The 17,476-nt window shown below is 43.6% G+C and overlaps 2 long non-coding RNA genes across 2 annotated transcripts; both read left to right on the top strand.

Moving 5' to 3' along the window:
- The first annotated feature begins 376 nt into the window (after window positions 1–376).
- On the top strand, window positions 377–2,226 carry LOC113302060. The gene is made up of 5 exons (XR_003336631.1): window positions 377–693; window positions 995–1,096; window positions 1,205–1,305; window positions 1,427–1,503; window positions 1,645–2,226. It is a non-coding gene; the product is annotated as an uncharacterized LOC113302060 (long non-coding RNA).
- Window positions 2,227–2,303: 77 nt separating this feature from the next.
- On the top strand, window positions 2,304–4,058 carry LOC113303616. Its single transcript, XR_003337637.1, has 6 exons — window positions 2,304–2,423; window positions 2,513–2,717; window positions 2,795–2,972; window positions 3,347–3,544; window positions 3,785–3,842; window positions 3,920–4,058. It is a non-coding gene; the product is annotated as an uncharacterized LOC113303616 (long non-coding RNA).
- The last annotated feature ends 13,418 nt before the right edge of the window (window positions 4,059–17,476 follow it).

Below are 17,476 nucleotides of genomic sequence, written 5' to 3'. Positions count from 1 at the left end.
AAAGGAATTGTTCCAAGTGCGCACTACATCATTTTTCCGGATTAGCAACAAAAATTAGCAACGGCTAAAGAGCTGTTGCAAAATTTTGAGTGGTGTTGCAATTCGCGACGGCTGATCATTCCACACGTATTTCCCGCTTGTATGCAAAGTAACATCTAAATTGCACATGTGCGACGAGTTTGAGTGGATGACAACTCTATTTTTGATGGTTAGGATTTGCTGTAGAAAAATGGACATTATTGATTCAACCCTATCCTTTTATCCCAAAAGAGAGACTGAACTCGTTATCCTCTCCGCCTTCATCTCTGTTCTCTGTTCTCTATCCTCTTTCTCTTATCCCTCACCTTCATTCCATTTCTCTGCTTCAAAAAAAAAAAAATCAGTCACACTCTCTATCTCCAAAATACCTTAGTCTTTGTTCTCTATCATGATTCAAGCTTGAGAAAAAAATATCAACACATACGATTTTCTCTTCAATCTTTTTTCTGAAAACCATTTGCAATTTTAAAATTAGGGTTTGCAACAAAAAAAAATCCCTTGCGTTTTGACCAAATTCGAGATTCGGGTATTCTTTTCCAGATCTCTAATTTGCATCGAAAGTAAAGTTTATCGATGCTCTCTAGAACACCGATTCATCTTCGTTTTCCAGATCGACGTACTTCGAAAATCCTAATCCACTGCTACAATTTTTCGGTATTTTTTCCTCTCTTAAAACTCAAATGATAAGTTAGTTTGTTTCATTTGTTATTCAGATTTCTGGTTGTAAGGTTAGATATAGTGAGATAATGTTAGGGATTTCATTTTTTTTCTTCTTGATAATATAAGGATTAAGCTATGAATGATGTATCTTTCATAAATTGATTATTTTTTGTGAATTAAAAGAGCATTCTTGATGTATGTTTCTTGGTGGGTTAGGTTTAGGTTTTGAATTTTTTTATGTATCTGTGATAATAAGTTCTAATTGATCGGCTTATAACTATATCTGAGGACATAGCTTCTGATAGATATAGATGGAGGCATTATATTGGTGTTTGACTCAACCAAATATTGAACTACATGCTCATGTTAATGTATCAGCTAGGGATTCAACATTATTGTAAGTTGTTTTTCTATTTTTTTGTTAATGTAGTATACAAATCTATTTTCACTAAAACCCACATAACAACTCTACTTTAAGGTTTAATTTTTTGGTTTTATGCAATAGAGAACTTGCTAGAGCTCTTGGAGAAAATGGTTCACTGATTTTAATCGACGTGAAACCATGGAAGCAACGATGGAAACTGGATATAAGGGCAGTTGAAGCCTGTAAGGCCGTTTCCTGTTCAAGTTTATTTATAATCAACATTTCCATATACACTTATTAGTGATTCAATTTCAGGGTATGTAAGGAGTGTTTATATGTTCTGTTTTTTTTTTGTATTGCTAGGTTCAACTGACATTGAAAATGAGAGATGTGAGAGTAGTAGGTAATGACCTTGATGGAAATCCTGATATTGGAGAATGGTACTTCCTCATCCAGAAGATCTGTAATCATTATATAAAGTTGTTTTAGTTTCTATGGGATTATTATTATATGCCTTCATACTGTTCATTTGTAGTTTCTGTGTCTTAAATCTTTGTGGTTGGTGCATTTCATCTGTTTAGGTAGCTGATCGAAAGAAAGAAGTCACTGCCATTTCCAGAGCATTGGCCATGCTTGTTTCATTAAAGGCGTAGAAAGGATAAGATTAGGGATCTACAAGAACGTATTGTGGTCATATATCAAGACCGTAAACAATTGCGAAAGGTGAATGAGGGCTTGCAAAAGAGCAAGGAAGAGACACACCAGAAGATGGACAAGTTAAGTTGATAGATATACTTGAACAAATATGTTCTAATCAGGTTATCATATGTTAACAAATTTCTTAAATTTTTTCTATTGTTTACATGCTTACGAGTTTTAGGCAAGTGTATGAAACTAGTAATCATTGATAGGAAATCAAAGGAGGAGGGAGATAAATGCATTACCAAATCCACTTTATAAATAATTTTGTTGAGAGTTCAGTAAGGTATGCTTCTTGAATAATAATATTTCTGTGAACCTTAGCTTGCTACTCCAAATTGTATTGTTTCCATGCACACTACACCATTTTTCAATATTAGCAACAAAAACTAATACTGTGATCCAAGATTAATGGATACTCTGTAGCCATTCTTTTGATTCCACGTAGTATATTTTCTCCCCACTTCTTTGATCCAAGATTAATGCTTCTTACTAAAGCTAAATTTTGTTCAATGTGCAGCAATTGGATATAACATTTAGACGCAACCCTAGAAATTTCAGGCCGCAGATTAAAAAGTTGGAGGTCCACGAAAGACAAGGAACAAAAATATGCTGGGACCTTTTATTACCTCAACTAAGGCATGACGAGGTTATGTTCCATGTAAGTTTAATCGTCTCTCACAGACTCACAGTTCACCTTGACCTCCAGTTTTGACTAATCCCTGTGTTTCTGGTCTTAATACTGCGCAGCAGTTGGATATTGGGGACGGGGTCCAACCAATATCAGACCGTGGATTAACAATTTGGACTCCACAAGGACGGGGACAAGCGGAAATCGACAACCTACACAGATCTATACAATCTCTTAGATCTCTCTATACTGTGAATATCTAAGTATTGTTCTGATTCAAGGTTTCAGAACAATTGGGTGATCAAGCCCCGGTGTTCTCCAAGGGTATGATTTACACATGCAAATTTTAGGATTTATTTTTATCTTTTTTGCGTGATTTTTAATGGTGTTTGGGATAACAGCTAGGTACACTGTTAGATCTTTTGGAATCAGTCGTAATGAAAAGATTGCTTGTTACGTTTCTGTGAGAGGTGAGAAAGCTATGCAACTTGTTAAAAGTGGATTGAAGGTCAAGGAATACGAGTTATTGAGGATAAACTTCAGTAATACTGGGTATTTTGGGTTGTTCTTGGGAATTAAGTAAGTTGTTTTCTTGTGTTTCAAAGTTACTGCATTTACATGAAATTTTTGGTTCATGTTTATGTACAGTAGTTGCTGCTAGTTTCCAGGAAAGTAATTGTGAATGATATTTGTGTTTGAATGACTTAGTATTTTGATTGAGCTGAATATGGTATTAGTTTGCTGTATAGTGTACCAGTTAGTTGTGAGTACATAATATTTCAGGATATTCAATTGGATTTTTCTGTTTAGAGGTTGAATTTGTGAGTTCTAAATTTTCATCCAGTTAGGCTGAAAACGGATGCACCTTAGCTGTTTAGGCCATTGTTTAAAGTTACTTTGATCATTGTTTCTTCACTTCTTTGACTTGGTGTTCCAATTGTATTCTTGCGAAGTGAATGAAGCATTTAGCCTATGAGTGACGAATGCAAATGAGCAAGATGGGAAGTGGCAAAGTGCTCAGGAGACACCATAAATGAATCAATAATGATGCTTCACCATCGTCATGCTCTGCAATCCATGTGAATTGGTTTGATAGAGCAGCTAGTCGAGGTGTCTACTGCTTGTACCTGCTATAGCGATTACTGATAGAGGTGAATACCTAGTCCTTGACCAGTAGTAAATCTGAACTGATCTGTTACTTGTGTTATGTGTGTAACTTCTTATGATGCTAAACTGATCTAGACAGACTACATTTGGAATCTATCATCCTAAATCTTAACTTGTGTATATTTATTTCTTTGATACTTTATCCTTATTAGTATATCAATTGCTTGTCATTAATGTGAATTTGAGAGACATACCTTAACTTGTGTATATTGTTTTTTCTGCAGGAAGTCATTGGCGTTGAAGTGTTTTTGGCTTTTTGCTCAAGATTGTAGCTGCAATTAGGTATATAGTTTTCATTTACACTGTGTGCTTACTATCTTCGTTCATTTTTGGTTCTTATCTTTGCATATTGTGCTCAGATTCTTGGTAATGAACATCCTTATACTCACATCTATTTTGTCACGAAGACCATCAATGCTGGGTGAATTCCATCAAAACTGCATGTGATTGAGCTTGGTACCGAGCCAGGTCTGCTAAAGAACAACCCTAAGGTTAAGGTCCTTGTCCTCCAATTTTTTACAATTAGTCATATATGAACTTAAAAGACTTTTTTGTTATTGTTGTACTTATCATTCTTTAGAAATTTAAGAAATGTTTATAGAATTTTTTAACTAGTAATCTGATTTTTTTTATTATTTATGGAGGAATTCTTTGTTCAATGCACACTTGACATCTCTTTTAGTAATGCTTATATGTTTTTAGTGAAATTGGCCTGAACTTTTTTATTAGTAATAGAGGGCTTCTTTGTTCAGTGGCACTCAATGTGTCTCTCAGTAGTGTTTGGCCTGAAAATGTTGCAGGAACTCTTGATTAGGTCAAGGAAAACTTGACTTGACTTTTTTTGCTTGTTGCAAAAATTTAGCACCGGTCAAAAACTGTTGCTAAATTTAGAACCAGAATAATAAATCCCGATCCGGCTAAGTTTTTTGGTTCTAAATTTTGCAACTGCTTCACAGTAATATAGCAACAACAGCCAGCAATTGCTAAACCTTTTCGCAACAGCCAAAACCGTTGCAAAGCCGGGAAAAAACACTGGGGTGAACCGAAAACCGTTGCGAACTTTCTTCGCAACGACTCCGGAGATGTAGCAAAAAAAATGCAACGCCACGTTTCGCAACGGCTCGCTGCTGTTGCAAGTCTCTTTTGCAACTGCATGCAGCTGTTGCTATTCCGGAAAATGATGTAGTGGCGTGACTTATTACAAGTTGGAGGCGCATGGATACAGACGGAACTAGGTGAACTATAGTTTTAGTTGCTTGGTCTCAACTATACGAAGTTGGTTTAGATTTTGTATAGCGGCTTAATCCTGAGAGTATTCAATTCTGGACAAGGTCGCAGGGTTTTTCTGCATTTGCGGTTTCCTCGTTAACAAAATATTGCTATGTCTTTTACTTTTCTATTTCCGCAATTATAATTATTTTATTAGAATTATAAGTAAAATACACAAACGTTAATTCCTATTTACTTGGTAGCAATCCTATTGTGTTTGGTTAAATCTGAACCTATTATCAAGTAAACATACTACGTTGTTGTATTGTCTCGATCTTGTATCCATAGTCAATCACACAAGTTATCTTGTTGTCGTATTGTCTCGATCTCGTATCCATAGACGATCACACGAAGTGTGAACCGATTAGTTGTATTGTCTCGACTCAGTCCATAGACAATCACTTTCGGAGAAAGGACTTATAGGTGGAAAAGTTTTAGATTGAGGTATATTTGGGTACCCTCGTATTTTCAATTGGTATCAGAGCAGGCAAACACGAAAAGATCTAACAATCTGTGTTTGGTGCGATCCAACCTATAAGAAATGAACTCGAGTTCTCGTGAATCGACTTCAATTAACGTACCGCCAAGATTTGACGGAACAAACTATCTATGGTGGAAATCTTCTATGACATCTTTTCTTCAATCACGAGACTTTAATACATGGCTATTAGTCGTCGATGGTTATAATCACCCGAAAGTAGAAAATTCGGAAACTGAGTTTAAACGCTTAGTGTATTTTTCAAACGAAGAAAAGGCTTTTGCTGAGCAGAATTCAGATGGTTTAAATGTTATTATACATGTTATAAGTCGTTATCAACATGTAAAACTTCGAAAGAAGCTTGGGATAATCTTCAGATCGTATTCGAAGGAGACACATCAGAGAAAGAAGTTATACTTCAAACTCTTACGTCCGATTGGGAAAACCTTCAAATGGATAACAACGACACTTTTGAAGATTTTTATATCAAACTCTCTGAGATGGTAAATGCTTCTTTCTCTCATGGAAAGACTATTTCTGAAAAAGATATAGTGTGAAAAATTCTCAGATCGTTTCCATCTAGATACGATTCTAAGAAGCATGCAATCATCAAAGCTAGTGATCTTTCCTCCTTATCGAGAAGCTCCCTTGTCGGAAAACTAAATATATTTGATCAGGAGTATTCGTCTAAACAAAAAGACAATCTGGCTTATTATTGATGGTGGTTTTTAGTTCAGGGTTAAACTTGTAAAACCTCACATTTAATGTGTTGTCACTCTGCAAAGAAACGGATCCATGTAAAGTGATGAGTGTTCAACCTCTCCACTGGCGTATTTATTGAGCATCTCAATATGTTCACATGAAATTTATCCAGACTGGTACATGTAACAACAATCCCAGACTAAGCAATGGATCCTCCATGGATTAGTAGGTGCAAATTCCTACCCAAAATCAGAAAGCAAAGAATAAAGGAGTCGCGGAGTAGGAGCAACAATGAGAGGAAGCGTGGTCATGCCAGCCGGCGCCACTTGGCCATGCCCCATGCTACCCAACCGTCCCTTACTCCTTTGTCGATCAATCAGGTCTCTTTAAACCTGCCACACTCCCATGAGTTGTGGCTGGGACCATACTTGCCGGCCCTATTCCCCATCGACCAACCAGGTCGCATTAAACCTACTGTTGATGGTGGATTTTAGCTTAGGGTTAAAATCGTAAAACCTTACATCTGACATGACGTCACTACAACAACTAGCGCATTTATTGAATCATTCAACATACCTACGTAAGAATTACCAGGGTACCTTTTTTATATATACATGTGTCATGTTCCACGACAAAACCATTAGTATTGACCGACATCATCTTCGTACATACCAAACCCTAATTCTCATGCTACCGCGCCAAGGCATGCCAACTATGCCAGCCGCACCACTGTGCCAATGGAAAACCATGCCAGCCACATCTCCGCGCCAAGGCATTTCAACCATGCCAGCCGCACCACTGTGCCAATGGCAAACCATGCCAGCCACATCTCCGCGCCAAGGCATGCCAACCATGCCATCCGCACCACTGTGCCAATGGAAAACCATGCCAGCCACATCTCCGCGCCAAGGCATGCCAACCATGACAGCCGCACCACTGTGCCAATGGAAAACCATGCCAACCACATCTCCGTTCCAAGGCATTCCAACCATCCCAGCCGCACCACTGTGCCAATGGAAAACTATGCCAGCGACGTCTACCGCGCCAAGGCATACCAACCATGTTAGCCGCACCATGCGCCAATGGCATGCCAAACCCTTGGCCCCACCATGCCAATCCAACCGCACCTTGCCTTGGCCCCAACCATGCTAGTCGCACAATGCACCAATGGCATGCCAAACCCTTGGCCCCACCATGCCAAGCCAACCGCAACTTGCCTTGGCCCCAACCATGCTAGTCGCACCATGCGCCAATGGCATGCCAAACTCTTGGCCCCACCATGCCAAGCCAACCTTGCCTTGCCTTGGCCCCACCATGCCAAGCCGTCCGTACCAAACCCTTGGCCCCACTATGCCAAACCATCGGCGCCATTGGCCTTGGCCCCACCATGCCGGCCTTCCCTATGCGGCTACCAAAACGAAGGCGTGCGACGATCAACGACCACCCTTCCATCCTAGATGCAAATTCTAGCCGTCTAAGGTCGCCAAACAACGCATGGTAACCTTTGGACCAAAACCCTAGTTTTGGCTACGCCAAACCGCGCCAAGGCATGCCATGCCATATGTGCCAATGGCATGCCAACCACTTTGTCGCGCCATACCATGCCGTCCTTCCCCATGCGGCTACCAAAACGAATGAGTGTGACAATCAACAGCCACCCTTCCATCTTGGATGCAAATCCTAGCCGTCCAAGGTCGCCAAACAACGCATGATAACCTTTGGCCAAAAACCCTAGTTTTGGCCACGCCAAACCGCGCCAAGGCATTCCATGCCACATGTGACAATGGCATGCCAACCACCTTGTCGCGCCACACCATGCCAGCCTTCCCTATGCGGCTACCAAAACGAAGGCGTGCGGTGATCAACGACCACCCTTCCATCCTAGATGCTTGACCACTTTATTGCTACCGCGCTACCGCTAACACCAGGACGTGAGAACAATGATACGAGATAAAAAGGAGAGCCAACCCCTTTCATACTCATAACACTTTTGGAATTTGAATAAGGAAATGATTTCCTATTTGAGATACGTATGGAAAGAGGCAACTGGGCCCGCAAGAACAAATCCGCGCCACGCCAAGCCAACGCCGTGCCAAGCCAACGTCGTGACAAGCCAACAGTCCGCGCCATCCCAGCCAACAGTTCGCACCGTACTAAACCCAAGCCAGCGCCCATTCCAAGCCGATCCAGCGCTAACAGCTTGCATCCTTCCAGCGCTAACATCTTGCATCTTTCCAGTGCCAGCAGCTTGCATCCTTCCAGCGTTGCCTTTTGAACGCCCAGTAGAAGGGAATCAACAATCTAATTTCATCACACATAAAGATCAGGAACGACTTCTCCAAAATCGAAGCAAAGAAAATCAGCAACCCCCCTGAGTTCACAAAAACTCTCTTCCTGTCAGGAGCTGCATGATTTCAGGGGACTTCGCCCACAAAATCGTGCAATCTATGATGAAACACTTATGTGAAATTCTATAGGCGCAGCGTCAAGACATATTCGCAGCCCTCGACCGCACGACATCAGGGAAGCAGCTGTTTCCAACCAGAGAAGTCGTTCTCAAACCCCAACCTCTCCTGGAAAGCACGATTGATAGATGGAACTGGGGACTCCTAACCATTGTTCGCATGAAGGGTATCCAGTTTGACAGCACACTGATTAACGTAGCCGCTCCGCTTCAACGTTCGCTCCAATAGCTGGTTCACTTCAATGTCCTCCAGCAGCGGCTCCGCTTCAACGTTTGCTCCGACAACCGCTCCGCTTCAACGCTCGCTCAAGCAGCTACTCCGCTTTAGCGTTCTCTCCATAAGCTGCTCCAGAATCCGAAGTCGAAGCTTCAGCGTTTGGCTCCTTAAGTTTCAACATCCTTTCCAAGAGTCGAAGCTGCTTCAACGCCGTTTCTTCCTGCAAAGAGTCGTACCACCACGCTCCCCATGTCAAGGATCATGATCACAACCAACCAACCTTCGTAGTCATGACCGCCTTTTGATCCATCTTGCCAAAACTCGTGATCATGGACAGTTTGCTGGCTTACGCATCCAACCAATCCTTTTTACTTCCATGGATGCCCATACAATTCCAGCCAACCTACTTTGTTACCACGACAATGTAGTCTCTTCTGATTAAATCTGCTACCAAGAATTGTTGCCGCTCATTTTTTGATACCATCCAGAGCTTCACCACATCAGTAATCACTACAAAAGTAACATGTACTCCTCCATATTTTAAGTTCCACGTGGAAGAAGTAACAAAATCACAAGTACGAACGCACGATGGTGATGTGTTTATCATGGTCAACCTACTGACCATAAAAGATGGAAACATGTAAACCATACTTGGGGAATGAGGATATACATGAAATCCCTTCACTGTCAAAGCTCAGAAGACACGTTCAACCAAAATTTCATAGCGACAACAAGGTCATCTACTCTTCAAGGGTGCAGCACAAGAAAATCATCACCTATCTGTCCAGAAGACGCCTCCAACACTTTACAAGGACACGGAGGATCCCAAGCCTGCTCAGAGGAAAACAACTTCAGAAAATGAAGAAAAATGCGACTGGGGACTGCTCATCGCAGTCCATCCCGACGACCATCAAAGACTCATGAGATAACTCCAGAGACGTGGCTGAAACATTTCTTGAAGAAACAGAGGGAGCCATGATAAACAACATAACTCTCTCATTCCTACCACTTCATTATCCAGGATATTTCATCATGTGATATTCTGATCACCCTAGCGTCACATCCAGAAGAGTACGATAAGCTTATATCAAATCCCGTGGACGTGGATTCAAGGCGATGCAATGAAAGTAGGCTACACATGGGGACTACCAACATGGGACGCTTTCACTCCCCTCAACCAGGTAATTTCTGATTTCAACATCATCACTATCGAAGTTTTACGAGCCGCAGGAATTTCTCAACATGAAGCCGTACATGTGCACCGAAGACTCTAAATGCACGCCACAAAGATACATTTACATATTCGGCCAAGCCATCGGATCTAACAGAAGCATAACTGGGGACTTCTCACCACATCTCATTCCACACGATAGTCCAAGATTCGGAAGATGGTTCGAAGGATGCCACTTGGAACCAAGTCCTTGAAGACTTGATAGTAGCACATCGCCAACGAAACGTCTCCCAACTCATCTATTTCATCCAGTGTCTCCGGAAGATTTCGACCAATACAAACATCCACAACATATTTTCATCGCGATCAGAGGGTCCAGGCACTGAACAACCTAAAATCAAGGATGGAACGAAAATGCAACCACATCCATCCGTCCCAAGAATGCAATGGAGTTTGATAAATTTTGGAATCCACTGAAGAGACACTGCAGATGAAAGCAGGGATCCGGACGAGCAACAGAAAACAAAAGAAAGTCAATATCTCTTTTCATGCGGAAGGAGTTTCTAGAGTTTGAACAAAATAAAGATTCCTTCTTGCTCCATGAAACGGATGACTGGGCACGACTATGCCACCTCGGGCCCGCAACATCCCTCCGGAGTTCTTCTTGAATTTTACTGTCGAGCTGTTTTCACCTCCAGAGCGAGCTCAAAACCTAAATATTCCCACGTGGGGAGATAGGAAATTCTTTTCCGTTCAGAATGGAGGTGCGGACCGTCAAAATCCGAGTTCGTACGAGAATTCTACAGCGATTCTAGTAAGGGGCGCTAATTAGGGTTGCAGCATGCTAAAAACTGAAGCAAGTCGTTACCTTCCCGAAGCCAGTCGTCACCTTCCCAGGAAACTGAAGCAAGTTGTTACCTTCCTGAAGCCTGTCGTCACCTTTTCAGGTAACTGAAGCAAGTTGTTACCTTCTCGAAGCCAGTCGTCACCTTCCCAGAAAACTGAATCAAGTTGTTATCTTCCCAAAGCAAGTCATCATCTTCCCACGGAACTAAAGCAAGATACCATCATTCCACGGTCCCGAAATTCTTCCTGAATTTTACTGTCGAGCTGTTTTCACCTCCCGAACGAGCAATGCAAGCAGATCCATTTCAAGACGACCAATACTGACGGCTCCCATTCCAATCCGACCAACGCCTGCGGCTCCCATTCCAAGACGACCAACGCCTGCGGCTCCCATTCCAAGCCGACCAATGCCTGCGGCTCCCATTCCAAGCCGACCAACGCCTGCAGCTCCCATTCCAAGCCGACCAACGCCAGCGGCTCCGCTCAAGCCGCACCAACACCGACAACTCGCTAATTCAGCACCTCCGCGTTCCCTAGCCCAGCCAAGATGACGCGTGACCAAGCCAAGCCGACAGTCTGCATCTCAACCAGCAACCGCCTCTACTATTTCAAGGTCTAGCCAGCAACACCACGAGTAGAATTTACGCAAGGCCGCCAACACAAGAATCACGAATTCTCCTTACCTCTCGAAAAAGGTTAGTCGGGTCTTCCTGACCATCTTTTCATGACTTGCCATTTCGATTTTGTCCTGGCATGTCACCATCTTATGCTTACCTCGCAACAATGCTCCTGTTCCGAGCTAAGCAGGGGACTTAATGTTGATGGTGGTTTTTAGCTTAGGGTTAAAATCGTAAAATCTTACATCTGGCATGACGTCACTACAACCACTAGCGCATTTATTGAATCATTCAACATACCTACGTAAGAATTACCAGGGTACCTTTTTTTTATATACATGTGTCATGTTCCACGGAAGAACCCCTAGTATTGACCGACATCATCTTCGTACATACCAAACCCTAATTCTCATGTTGTCGCGCCAAGGCATGCCAACCATGCCAGTCGCACCACTGTGCCAATGGAAAACCATGTCAGCCACATCTCCGCGCCAAGGCTATGCCAACCATGCCAGCCGCACCACTGTGCCAATGGAAAACCGTGCAAGCCACATATCCGCGCCAAGGTATGCACCCCATGCCATCCGCACCACTATGCCAATGCCAAACCATGCCAGCCACATCTCCGCGCCAAGGCATGCCAACCATGCCAGCCACATCTCCGCGCCAAGGCATGCCAACCATGCCAGCCGCACCACTGTGCCAATGGAAAACCATGCCAGCCACGTCTACCGCTTCAAGGCATGCCAACCATGCTAGCCGCACCATGCGCCAATGACATGCCAAACCCTTGGCCCCACCATGCCAAGCAAACCGCACCTTGCCTTGGCCCTAACCATGCTAGCCGCACCATGCGCCAATGGCATGCCAAACCCTTGGCCCCACCATGCCAAGCCAACCGCGCCTTTCCTTGGCACCAACCATACTAGCCGCACCATGCGTCAATGGCATGCCAAACCCTTGGCCCCACCATGCCAAGCCAACCGCACCTTGCCTTGGCCCCAACCATGCTAGCCGCACCATGCGCCAATGGCATGCCAAACCCTTGGCCCCACCATGCCAAGCCAACCGCGTCTTGCCTTGGCCCCAACCATGCTAGCCGCACCATGCGCCAATGGAATGCCAAACCCTCGGTCCCACCATGCCAAGCAAACCGCACCTTGCCTTGTCCCCACCATGCCAAGCCGTCTGTACCAAAACCTTGGCCCCACTATGCCAAGCCATCCGCGCCATTGGCCTTGGCCCCACCATGCCGGCCTTCCCTATGCGGCTAACAAAACGAAGGCGTACGACGATCAACGGCCACCCTTCCATCCTAGATGCAAATCCTAGCCGTCCAAGGTCGCCAAACAACGCATGGTAACCTTTGGACCAAAACCCTAGTTTTGGCCACGCCAAACCGCGCCAAGGCATGCCATGCCAACCACCTTGCCGCGCCATACCATGTCGGCCTTTCCCATGTGGCTACCAAAACGAAGGCGTGCGACGATCAACGACCAACCTTCCATCCTGGATGCAAATCCTAGCCGTCCAAGGTCGCCGAACAACGCATGGTAACCTTTTCCCCAAAACCCTAGTTTTGGCCACGCCAAACCGCGCCAATGGCATGCCAACCACCTTTCCGCGCCACACCATGCCATCCTTCCCTATGCGGCTACCAAAACGAAGGTGTGCGATGATCAACGGCCACCCTTCCATCCTAGATGCAAATCCTAGCCGTCCAAGGTCGCCAAACAACGCATGGTAACTTTTGGCCCAAAACCCTAGTTTTGGACACGCCAAACCGCGCCAAGGCATGCCATTCCACATGTACCAATGGCATGCCAACCACCTTGCCGCGCCATACCATTTCGGCCTTCCCCATGCAACTACCAAAACGAAGGTGTGCGACGGTCAACAACCACCCTTCCATCCTAGATGCAAATCCTAGCCGTCCAAGGTCGCCAAACAACGCATGATAACCTTTGTCCCAAAACCCTAGTTTTGGGCATGCCAAACCTCGCCAAGGCATGCCATGCCACATGTGCCAATGGCATGCCAACTACCTTGCCGCGCCATACCATGCCGGCCTTCCCTATGCGGCTATCAAAACGAAGGCATGCAACAATCAACGGCCATTTTTTCATCTAAGATGCAGATCTTAGCCGTCCAAGGTTACCAGCTAACGCATGGAAACCTTTGTTCCTAGTTTGTTCGCGCCTAAAACCTTAACTTTTGGCCGCGCCTAAACTGGGACATATTAAAGCCATACTGATCATACTTTCATGCCACTGGCTACCAAATGAAAGGTTGCAATAATCAACGGCTACCTTCCTCTTAAGATGCAAAATCTCGACCGTTGAAGGTTACCACCGAGCCGACAAGTCTCCCAAGCTCAACTTGCCAGACAACAACAACATGCTGCATGTTTTCCACGAAAACACTCGAGACATCAACACATGTCACAAACTGAGGGATGGTCATTGGGTATTGGTTTGGAGTTTTACAGCGTGCGGCGTACACTACGCTTGTTATTAAAAAGTGTCATGAGGATGAGGCGGTTAGTAAATACAGGGAGTAATGGTGAAACGCTTTCTTTTATGGAACATCAATTCCAAGCGTTACCGGTTACCACCTCCTCCCATTTACTCACCTGTTTTCCATTTATTAATGAGACCAGAGTAAATTTCACTTCGACTTGTATAAATAGGCATTACCTATTTCCACCGAACAACAAGTTCTGGTCAGGAGCATACAACAATCAGAAAACGTTTGCTAGCTTTCCCATCTGTTAGCTTCCCACTTTCTGATACGAGTCACAAAACAACTACTCTTCCAGAATCAACTATTCTGGTCTCAACACTCTCTTCGCTTCCCTCCCCAAAACCAACCCTTCTCCTCCACTTTATGACCGAAGCAAGGTTGGAATGACCATTTCTTGGTTTAGGCCGGACTTGTACAGATTGATCTCTCGAATCTAAAGTACTCCCTTGCAGTACATTGTTTAGGGTTTAGATTTGTTTCTCACCCACATCACACGAAATTACCGAAACCAACAGAAACTGTTTTCACCCTCAAACACCTACCACGTGCACCAGAAGTGTGGCCACACTCGTACTTGTCCGGCCCCCTCTTTTTGTTGACCAATCAGGTTGCTCTAAACCTGCCACAATATTAAAAGAGGTGGAATTGCGTCAAGTGGTCACCATGCCAAATTGGCTTCCCAAAGATTGTACAAACAACTGGGAACGTTTGGTAAACAATTTTAGTATGAGATATATGCCAAAATTTTCGTATGGATGTCTATCATAACATACAAAAATTCAAATCAATCGGAGTAACGAGCTAAGAGATATAACATAAAAGGCGAGCTAGGTCATGGATGAAAACTGACAGAATCCCTCCTGAATTCTTCCCGAGTTTTACTGTCGGGATGTTTTCACCTCCTAAACGAGCTCAAAACCTAAAAATTCCCGCGATGGGAGACAGGAAATTCTTTTCTAATCAGAATGGAGGGCGGACCGTCAAAATCCGAGTTCGTACGAGAATTCTACAACGATTTTAGTGAGGGTCCCACATCTGAATTTTCTGATTACGAAATTTCATGAGTTAACACAAATTTATGTAAATCATCTCATCCACCCAACTTGGCTAGCCAACTCAAATGGTTTGTATTGAATTTGGGCCAATCATCTCATCCATCCACGGTCACATGCCGCATGCCTTATGCGCTAATTAGGGTTTTGACATGCCAAACCCTAATTTAGGAAACGTTGCCAGGCGCCAACAGAAGGTAGCCATAATCAACGACTACCCTTCCTCATGAGATGCAGTCTCAACCATCCAAGTTTGCTACCGAACTGACAGACTTGTGGAAACTTTTAGGCGACCAGCCACCTAAGTCTGTGGCCACGACTACGCCAGGCGCTACTTGCACCACCGTGCCACTGGCATGCACGAGCTATGCCAGCCATTCTGCAATGCCGCTGGCATGCACTAAAGCGCTACTGTGCCATAATCAGGTGCTAATAAAAGGTAGCCATAATCAGCGGCTACCCTTCCTCATGAGATGCAATCTCAACCATCCAAGTTCGCCACCGAGCTGGCAGGCTTGTGGCAAGTTTTAGACGACCAGCCGCCTAAATCTAGTGGTCATGGCTACGCCAGGCGCCACTTGCACCACCGTGCCACTGGCATGAACGAGCCACGCCAAGCCATGCCGCATTTCCACTGGCATACACCAAAGCGCCACTGTGCCATCATCAGGCGCCAACAGAAGGTAGCCATAATCAACGACTACCCTTCCTCATGAGATGCAATCTCATCCATCCAAGTTCGCCACCGAACTGGCATACTTGTGGCAAGTTTTAGGCGACCAACCAAGACGAGCCTACTAGCATCACATGTTATTTTCCTGCGGCAAGCCTCTTGATTTTAACTTGCCGCACGTAGCAAAGTGCTACATGTTTTCCATGAAAACACTCGAGACATCAAACATGTCACAAAATGGGGGATACTCATCAGGGTATTGGTCTGGCGGTTTACAGCGTGCGGCGTGCAATACGCCCGTTACAAGAAAGTGTCATAAAGTGGGGCGGTTAGTAATGACAAGAAGTAATGGTGTAAACAGATCCTTCATTATGGAAACATAATTTCTGACGCTACACGTTACTCCACTCTTCCACTACTCAATCGTTTCCACTTCCTACGAGACAGGGTACGTTTTATTACAACTTGTATAAATAGGTTTCACCTATTTCCACCAGACAACAAGTTTTGGTCGGAGAACAACACAGTATCCAGAAATCACCTGGTAGCTTTCCATTCTGCTAGCCAGTTCTACTTTCTGATACAAGTCATAAACAACCACACCTTCAGAATCAACTATTCTGGTCTCAACACTTTCTTCGCTTCCCTCCCTAAGACCAACCCTTCTCCTTCACTTTGTGACCGAAACAAGCCTGGAACGACCAGTTCTTGGTTTAGGCCAGGATTGTACAGATTGATCTCTCGAATCAAAAGTACTCTCGTGCAGTGCATTGTTTAGGGTCTAGACTCGTTTCTCATCTACATATACAAAATTACCAAAACCGGCAGAAGCAGTTTTCACTCTCAAACACTTATAAAGCTGGTAGAAAGGTTCCGACTCAATGTATGGAAAATTCCCAAGATCAAGAAGATCAAAATGCTGAAGATGAAGATGAACTAAATCGTCATTTGTCTCTTATTACTCAACGATTCAAGAAATGGTTAAGACACCGAAAAAGAGAATCTCCTGTGTCAAAAAGAAATCACATTTCTACACGTAAGAGTGAAGACACTTGGGATGATAATGATGATATTCCTCAATGCTACAAATGTAGAGGATTTGTTCATATTTCTCCGGGTTATCTAACTAAGGATAACCAACGGAAAATAAATGCATATACCGCAACCCTTGACTATTCCCCTGACAAGGATGATCAAGACTATATGATGGATAATATTGCAACCATTGCAGAAGTCTCTAACTCTGAAATTCTTCCAACTCTAGATACTCAAGAAGAGTTTACCTCTACGATTTTCAAAGAAATGTTTCCATGTAAAGATAAAAGAACTCAGCTTCTTGAATCTGACATTAATGGAATAAAATCATCGCTTGATCAAATCAAACGGAGTTTTCTGAATGATAAAAAAAAATTTAACAAGCGACTTGAGAAAATCGAGATCTCTCAATGTTCCGAAAAGGTACAAGTATCTAAACTCATTCTCGACATTAAAAGTTGTCAAGATGAGATAAGGAAGCTAAAAGCATAAAATCAGAAACTGAGAGACAAACTCAATCGCTTTGGAAAACCATCACCTGGTATGAATGCATCAAAAGTCAAGGAGGCAGGGTTAAATAAATTTGTGAAATCTAAATCCGGAAAACCGGAATACTTCTGGTGTTTGTTTCCAATGCAAACAAAGAGGGCATTATCAAAGGCAATGTCCTGATACTAAACAGAGAGGGAGACTCTATAAATCCAGAAATTCAAGATCTAAGTCTAGGTCAAAAATCACTTCTAGAAGGGAGAATAAGATTTTCGAACATCAAGATCCTACATCAAGATTAAGGGTTGAACCTAAAAGTTCAAACACAATAGCTTCTCAAATCCTTAAGGATGTTGAAACCTTCAAAGGAAGAAAATCCA

This window comes from Papaver somniferum, chromosome 8, assembly GCF_003573695.1.
Source record: "Papaver somniferum cultivar HN1 chromosome 8, ASM357369v1, whole genome shotgun sequence".
NCBI classification, from domain to species: Eukaryota; Viridiplantae; Streptophyta; class Magnoliopsida; order Ranunculales; family Papaveraceae; genus Papaver; species Papaver somniferum.
This window is presented reverse-complemented; position numbering and strand designations above follow the sequence as displayed.